The sequence below is a fragment of the Rhinopithecus roxellana genome, chromosome 1 (assembly GCF_007565055.1).
Source record: "Rhinopithecus roxellana isolate Shanxi Qingling chromosome 1, ASM756505v1, whole genome shotgun sequence".
NCBI lineage: Eukaryota > Metazoa > Chordata > Mammalia > Primates > Cercopithecidae > Rhinopithecus > Rhinopithecus roxellana.
The window spans coordinates 122,301,515-122,310,258 of NC_044549.1; the positions used below are offsets into that span (position 1 = coordinate 122,301,515).

At 38.2% G+C, this 8,744-nt stretch overlaps 1 pseudogene; it reads left to right on the forward strand.

The window, feature by feature from the left end:
- Positions 1-253: 253 nt before the first annotated feature.
- On the forward strand, positions 254-5,062 carry LOC104680571 (annotated as a pseudogene).
- The last annotated feature ends 3,682 nt before the right edge of the window (positions 5,063-8,744 follow it).

Sequence of the window (8,744 nt, forward strand, 5' to 3'; positions counted from 1 at the left end):
ACTGTACAAACGCACCGAGAAGGGATAGCGTTATACACTCCATTTGGACGATTACATCCCATTTGCAAAATCAAAGATCTTGTGAGGCCATGGGAAATCCAACCTCGGCCTCTTATCCTGCATCAGAAGCGCTGGTCAGGAACCCGACACCTGCTCCCCTCCTTCCGACACACTTGCAAGACAAACACATGCTCCATTAAAAATAACACCACTCTGCTCTGACATGTTTTCTTCCCAGGCGCCTGGCTTTAGAATGTGCTTGCGTTTGTCGCGGCGGGCGGGTGAGGATCTCCGGTTACAGCGCCGCAATGAGCTCCCGGAAGACAGACTGGCGCACTGGTCGCTGCGCGCCACCACTCAGCACTTCTCTCGCCTTCTAAGGCCTTCTTCCCACCAGTAGCAGGTCCTCGTGCCTTTTAGGTTCCTTTGATATGCTAGCACAACAACGGAAAGCAGTGGGAGGCAATGCTGCACCTTACCCCGTACTGGAAACTCGCTAGAGAATGCGGTGCTTGGTAGCAGGCCTTTCCAAACGGATTCTCTAGCATTCTTTTAAAATCATCTGCTAGCAGAAATTTGACCATTGGGTGTTTTAATAATTGCTCTAGCTGACCTGGGAACTGGGTGATCTGGTAAAGAGACACAGCGTGACGACACAGCGTTTGCTGATTATTTCACGCTAATTTGGACCATAAATTCCTCGAATGCATCCAGTCGGCCAACACATGATTTTTAGCACAGGCTGATGTTCTTCAAAGGGCTTCCATATATCACAATGTATTGCTATTAAAAAGAAAGGATCAAAACAGCAGGTACATCCCTATGGGAATTTAGTAAATATATAAATTATTATTTAAATCACTGTAGCTGGCTGTGGGATGAAAAAAATCAGTTTGTATCTTATAGATACAATGTGAACTTCACTTTCATTTCTGGTTTTTAAAAAATTTTTTTCTGAGTGGTCAGGTCGCTTTTCTTCATGTTTTAGCACACCTTTCTCAGGAGGGTTACATTAAAGAGACTCTGTCCACCAAAATTTCCATTTGGCATGAGTACCCTAGAGAAAGGATCTATGTCTTTTGGGGAAGAAGGGAGTGCTTTAAACTATTAGCACTTAGAAATACATCAGCTTATCTTAACCATTCATCATTAAAATGATTGAAAAAAACAAAGTACCTTTTGCCTTTTACCGTAATTTTTTTCTTCATCAGTGTTCCTGTGACATGTTACTATTACCATGATTATTTCCTGGAGAATGTGGTTTTCAACAAGTTTTCAGCCTTCTCCTTTTTTCACCCTACAGTGTCCTTTTTGTGTTATAGAAGTGCTATCACCTATTCCTCTTCCAAGAAAAATAACTTTAAAAAATGGGATTATTTATGCTTTCCCATTGTTAATTTAGAGGACAAGATAGAAATATTCCAGTAGCTACAGAGAAGGTCAGAAACAGATGAGGTGCATTGGGGGTGAATCTTAAGCCTCTTTAAAGAAGGCTTAAGAAACTATTAAAAGTATGGGAAATGGCATAGGGAAGAGGAAATTGGCAAGGACCGAGCCACCAGGGGTGGGCTGAGGTGATGTGTTAGGAAAGATGGGAGAGGTTCCAGAACCAGGAGGTCAGCTTTCATTATTAAGTAAATATGTAAGACTAACACTACAGCATAAGAGACAAAAAGCTTCTTTGGTTTTAGATATCTTTGGCTTTCGAATTTAATGGGTATGCTTTAAGATTCAGAAAGTTAATTAAAAGATAAATAACCATCATTGAATATAATGCTGTAAGTTGTTTAAAAAAATGAATTCTTGTTTTACCAATATAGCTGATCAACATAAACAGCGAAACTGGTAATTGATAAATGCTGTGAAAGTCAGAAATACTCATATATTGACAAAGAATATTGGAAAAGGAAAATATAATCCGAAGATATTTCGTTAACATATTTTCAAAAAGCATTCAACAATACCAGGTCTTCTGACAAGCCCAATCAAAACATTCCCATCAGAGTAGTGATTTCTTATAAGTCCTGCTACTGAAGGCAGTATTCTAGGGTCTTCTGCAGCCATGATGCAGAGCACTGGCCCCCAGTCCCTGCATATCCTGATGCTCTGAGGATCATGGTATAGGAGAGTATTCCTATGTGAAGTGGCTAAAAGGATAGCAATAGCAATCGTTAACACTTGCATGATATTACTGTGTGCCAGGAGGTTGTTCAAGCATTTCATGTATATTACTTCATGCACTCACAAACCCTGCCAACAACTCTATGAAGTATATACTTTCATTGTCCCCATTTTCTGGATAAGGAGATGAACCTCCAATAGCTTAAGGGGCTTGCCCCACATTCACACAAGTAAGGTACCAAAGCTGGGATTCAAACCGAGGAATGCTGGCTCTAGAATCTGTGATCTTTCCCACTATCCTATGTTGTTTTTGAAATCTGGCATAACTTTTAAATGTAGCAATTTGTCTTTAGAAGCTAAAGAATCATGAAGATAGTATTTTTGGTCTCATTGACTTGTCCACAATGCTATTTTTATCTAAACTAAAATTGTTTAGTGCATTGGCAAATATTTACTAAGCATTAATGAAAAGTCATATTGCTAACTTTTTCCTCTAAAATAAACGTTAAGGCCGGGCGCGGTGGTCAAGCCTGTAATCCCAGCACTTTGGGAGGCCGAGGCGGGCAGATCACGAGGTCAGGAGATCGAGACCATCCTGGCTAACACAGTGAAACCCCGTCTCTAGTAAAAATACAAAAAAAAATTAGCCTGGTGTAGTGGCGGGCGCCTGTAGTCCCAGCTACTGGGGAGGCTGAGGCAGGAGAATGGCGTGAACTCAGGAGGCGGAGTTTGCACTGAGCCGAGATCACGCCACTGCACTCCAGCCTGGGCGACAGAGTAAGACTCCGTCTCAAAAAATAAATAAATAAATAAATAAATAAATAAATAAATAAATAAATTAAAATAAATGTTAAGTACTACATAAAATGTATGTAAGGTGAGTTAACCCATGCAATCGATGTGTAAGCTGAAGTAAATTAAGTGATGTTTTATTCGTTTTTTGGGTCAATATGCATTGCTATATTTTGTACCAAAATTATTAGGGGAATGGAAAAAAAAATAGAAAAGCAAAATTATCTTTACACTAATGGGACATTATGTTTTCTTCTTTCCTGTAATCAAATCTAAGGTTATGTACCAAGCATCCACCATACTTTATAATCAACGTCTTTACTGATCCTCAAAACTATTCTAATATACAGTTTATAGGAAATTTACATCACAGAAGGCTAAACATTGTGGCCCAAGTTTCTGTGAAGGCGAATGGTCATCTGGAATAAGTAATGCCACTTGCCTCCATGTTACTATCATCATAATAGTAATAAAAACTAATAATGAGATCAATAAATGTGGTTTTTATTACTATTTGTCGGGCATTATGCAGATATTATTTCATTTCATCCTGATAACTACCTTACCTAGTAGGTACTGCTATTATCCCCATTTTTTATATAAAGGATTTTATTCAAAATCAAACAGATCATAAATGGCAAAGGCAGATTTGGGAGTTTTGTCTGCTTGTTGTTGTTGTTTTGGGATGGGGTCTCACTCTGTTACCCAGGCTGGAGTGCAGTGGTTCTACTGGCTCACTTCATCCTCCATCTCCCTGGGCTCAGTAGATCCTCCCAATTCAGCCTCCCGAGTAGATGGGACTACAAATGCAAACCACCAAGCCTGGCTAATTTTTGTAGAGACAGGGTTACTCCATGTTGCCCAAGCTGGTCTCAAACTCCTGGGCTCAAGCAATCTGCCCTCCTTGGATTCCCAGAGTGCCGGGATTACAAGCATGAAGCCACTGCACCTGCAGAGGTGGATTCTGAATGAGGAAATTCGACTGGGAAGTAGAGAGACTTCACCCCTAAAGTCTACTGGGTAGTACATGATGTGAACTTTGACACAGACTGAACTGTGTTAGAATTGTGGCTCTACTGCTTGTTAGCTTGTAACTTCAGACAAATCTCTGAGTCTCCATTTCCTAATTTATAAAATGAAGATCATATTACAGTGTTGTTATAAGGATTAAATTTAAAAGCAGAGTCTATGACACCTATGATAGTAAACAAAACTATCAACCCTTTATTGAATGCTTATTTTATCTAGACTTTATGCTAAATATTTTACAAATGTTATTTATTTAATCTTCCAATAACTCCATCAGGCAGGTTTTATTATTCCCAGTTTATAAGAAACAGATTTAGAGAATCTATGCAATCAGTCCAAGTGACACAGACAGTGAGACACAGAGTGGAAAAGTGAATCCTGATCCACATTGTTATGATCCACATTGCTCACACGGCACTGGGTCGGTCCACCAGGTAATATGGAGTTCATGCTCTTTCACAAGACTGCAGACACTGATACTGGGAACCAGCATCGCTGATGTAAATCACAAGTCAAAACTGAGATTTGCCTGAGTTCAATATACTTCATGGTTCACATAAATATTTCAGTATAAATAGGACCATCTCCTCTCTGTCCACCGTCAGAGGGTCTCTCATGTTTCTGCACATCTTGCAAACAGAACCACTACAATCTTTTCAGAACAGTGAATAGGCCAGTCAGGCAAGAAGCAAGCAGGAATGGTGCAGGGCGTTCTCCTGGAGGGGCCACAAGAGAGAAGGGTTAGCCAGGTCATCCTTAATCAGAAAGGCGATCAGCACCATGAAAGCCCTAGGGGCCACTGGACCCTACAGTAAAGCTATGTTAGTCAGGACAGTCTTACATTTCAGGACAGATAGGCATGGACCCTTCAAGTGGACAGCTTGTTGAGCAAAAGAAGCTAAGCAAGAATGTGAGTAAAATTCTGAAAGCTGCAGGCTGCGACTTCACTAATGTAGTAAAAACAACTATTTTGTTGGTTGACATAAATGACTTCCCTACTGTCCATGAAATCAAGAGTAGTTTTCCTGCAAGTGCTGTTTACCTGGTTGCTGCTTTGCTCAAAGGAGGCTGAGTTGAAATTGAGGAAGTAACTGTCGAAGGACCTCTCACAACAGCATGACTATAAGTGGCCCAGTGTTACTTAGTCTGAAATTTTTCACATCTTAATTTTTACAACTAATGAAAATGTGAGTATGACTAAAATATCTGAAGTTATTATGGAAATACCATAGAATATGGAGAGCTAAGCATGAATTGAAGATTAGATGATTAATTCAGTTACTGATATAATAAATTATTATTATTTACACCCATATTACTGAATGTAGGAAAGGGATACTTATTACTCAAGAGTGACTCAAATAAATAAAAGGAAAATAACAGGTAGGAAAGGTGAGTCATTGTTGCTAAGAAATAATCAAGAACACAACTAATTCAAACTAATTTAATGATATGAAACATTTTGTTCTCATGTCAGATATGCGATTCTGCTTTTGAGTAAAATTAAAGTATTTAAGTTGGAATGTTAGATGCCAAGAAGAAAGTGGATAGATAATTGTAGATAGATAATATTTTTCTAATGGAAATAAAATAGACGTACAGATTTAAAAAAAATAGTGAATAAATTTTGAAATTAGAAACAGGGTCCCCCTGCAGGGCAAAGGTCAGAATTACTTATAAACAGGAAGAGAGAACGCGTGTCTCCCTAAAAGGAAAGGACATGCATAGTTACTGCCCATTATAAAACATTAGGGTTCCTTAAGCTTAAAATCACAGTCCTGTAACATAACTCACTGCAGGTGTAGGTGTTTACTGGCCCTCTTCACATTGCCCTGTGAGTATTGGGGTTCGTGGAACCAACACAAGGAAAATAATGGCTACTTGGCTGCTGCATGGCTGTGAATAATAAACTACACTTTGTCACTAATCCAGAGGTCATGAAACTGTAGCTGGCCTATTTATTAGCTTGCAAGTATGGCGAAATCTCAGACTCTTCACAGTTCTTGGCAATCTTCTCCCTACCTCAACGCACACATTTGGAATATAAGCTCAGTTAAAGCAGAGTCCTTGTCTATCTTGTTCACTGTTTTACCTGCAGTATGTAAAACATTTTCTGTTCACAGTAGATACTCAATAAATGTTTGTTAAATGACTAGAAGAGAATAAAGCATTCCTATTTATTCACTGAAAACTAAGCAATGACCAACTGTATCTGTAGACCTCTGTGCAAACAACTTATTAGACTGTTTTGACTGCTTTTATTTTGTTACTTCTGAACTCTATATCCTAATGATTATGTCTGATCACCTGTATAAAAATATATATAAGAATGTGTACTTCTTGCCACATAACTCATTATTTTAAAACTTGAAAACACCCAAGAAGTAATCTCTTAGATACCACTATGTGTAGATCTACTCACAGATCTAGGAAATACTGCTTTGTACTATAGTCACTTGCACCCTTGCAGTAACTGCTGAGTCTCCACAACAAGAACTCAAGAAGCCCCAGTATCACCACATAATTCCCTGGCTCCCCTTTAGGGATTAACAACATTCTTCCCCTTTCCACTGGTCACCTTGATCAGACTTTTCCAGTTCTCATCCTGTTCTCCATGGAGAGCTTGGAATATAGGAGACACCCAACATGGAATATGAAATATGGAAACCACTTGTCAAGAGTTTGCTAAGTAGTAGAGATATTCTTTGCTCTAAGCAGTGTTGGTAAATGAATCATGTGCACAGATGCTTCATACACATCAGAGCATGTAGACAGCTTTACTAACTGTATCACAACAGGTAGGCATGAGCCTGTACAGGAAAGGAACTGGGGCAAAAAGAGATGTGAAAAGAAGGAAAGGCAAAGAAAATGAAGGAGGGAGAGCTTAAAGGGGGAGCCTACAGTAGTACAGTAATAAGTCAAAGAGTTTAATTTCTCATTTCTCAGAAGTTCCCGTTTAAATTCAGTCTCCTCTAAATGCTTTTAAAATTGATAGGCACTTTTAAACATGAAAACAGCCAAAATGGGCCATTTTCTTACTGAGCTGCATGGACCATTTCTCACCAGGCTCCTCCAGCTGCCTCCAACAATGTTCCCCATCAGCAAGCAGCTCCTGGGATTAGGTTACAGACAGGTCTGCAGCACGTGCCATAGCCTGCCATTTAAAACTACTGCAAAAGAATGTTTTCTTCTCTCTGGACTTAGTCTGCAAGCCAAAGAAAAGCAAAAAATTCAACCTAAAAAATTTAATAGGTAGATATAGGTGAATTTATTTTAATATTTCAACTATTTTATCTTTTTTCCTATTTTGAACCAAAATTTACAGGCCAGGAATCTTTCTTAGAACCTTAGTCCTTTAACAAACAAGCTTCCATCACTGCAAATATCACTAATGTTTCCCTAAATATAAACTTAAGTTATCTATGTATTTTATTTATGGCTCTCTTCTAAAACATTTTGGACAGCATATGGTTCATGAGATACAGTGTAAGAAACATTGTAAAATGAAATTTCCCTGTCTTAATTAATGAAGCATCCTGGTAGGATACTTTAGATTTATTAACAATTAAACCACCTCATCGAGACATTTCATAAAATTGAAGATATGGAGACCCAGCTATAGTGGTGCTATCATTTGCTATTACTGTTAGGACAGAACTTAGGAAAGCAGAGCCTTTGTTTAAAAACAGCTTGCAGTTACATGTACCATTTAATGCAGACTTATGGTCAGGTTAATGAATTTCCCAGTGCATACACACATTTTTACTAGACTGCCTTCATCTGGGAAGGCATGGATAAAAAAAGGAAATTATTGATTTTTTCTCTTCATGTAACAAAGTATAGATGAGTTATTTTAAGGCATGAGTATATTACACTCTATATTTTCTGTGATGTAAATTAATAATATAAAGTTCCTAAAGGAATTACTTTGATATATTTAATAATACTGCATCTTGCAACACTAAGCAGTTAAAGAAGGGGAAGAGAGAGGAAAGGGAGTATGAAGTATTGTATAATGTCTTAATTCCACTTAAGTAATCATGTAAAACAGAAAAAAGGGGGAGAAGACAGGATAAATAGAGAAAAAAACATATTGTATATTTCAGTGAGAAAAGTACTTGATAAGCAGTGCATTCGTTTGTATTTTTCAAATCTATCTTTAGCCTAATGTTAAGACTCCTTAGAAAAGAGCAGAATAATAGGAAACTCTAATTTTTATATTAGACACATAATTGCTATTATAACAGATTCTCTTGAAATTAATTTTCTCCTAAATAGTTAATATGTTCTGCTATACGAATTTCTACTGCATTTGTAAATAACTGCTTTATTTGCAAGGGTTGGGGGAATTTGGAAAAGTTCCAAGACATTTTAATCCTCTGCCCTTGGGAAGCCCACAGCCTCATGGTCTCTAGAATTGGCTAATTTCCCCTCCATCTTGCCCCATAACATATCTTGTATGTGTTATGTGCCTGTCCTCTCCCCTCAAATCCTACCTCCCTGCCCTCAAGAGGGTATTATAAAAAGAGTACTTTGTGCTCCCATCCTAAAGGTATAACCAATGCATTTTGAAATAAAAGTTCTTCATAGATGCTGTAGGTATCTACGAAGATACCTACATAGAAGAGAAGAGCTCTTCTCTTCTACAGATAGAGAAGAGCTTCCACCATCTTAGACTATTACCTTCTCATCATTCCTGCTGGGGTCCTTCCCAAGCATTGATTGCGCTTTTGAAGAAAACTGCCTTTCTATTTCAGTTTTTAAAAATCAAAAGTTTCAGAAACAGATTCCCTCCTGAATTC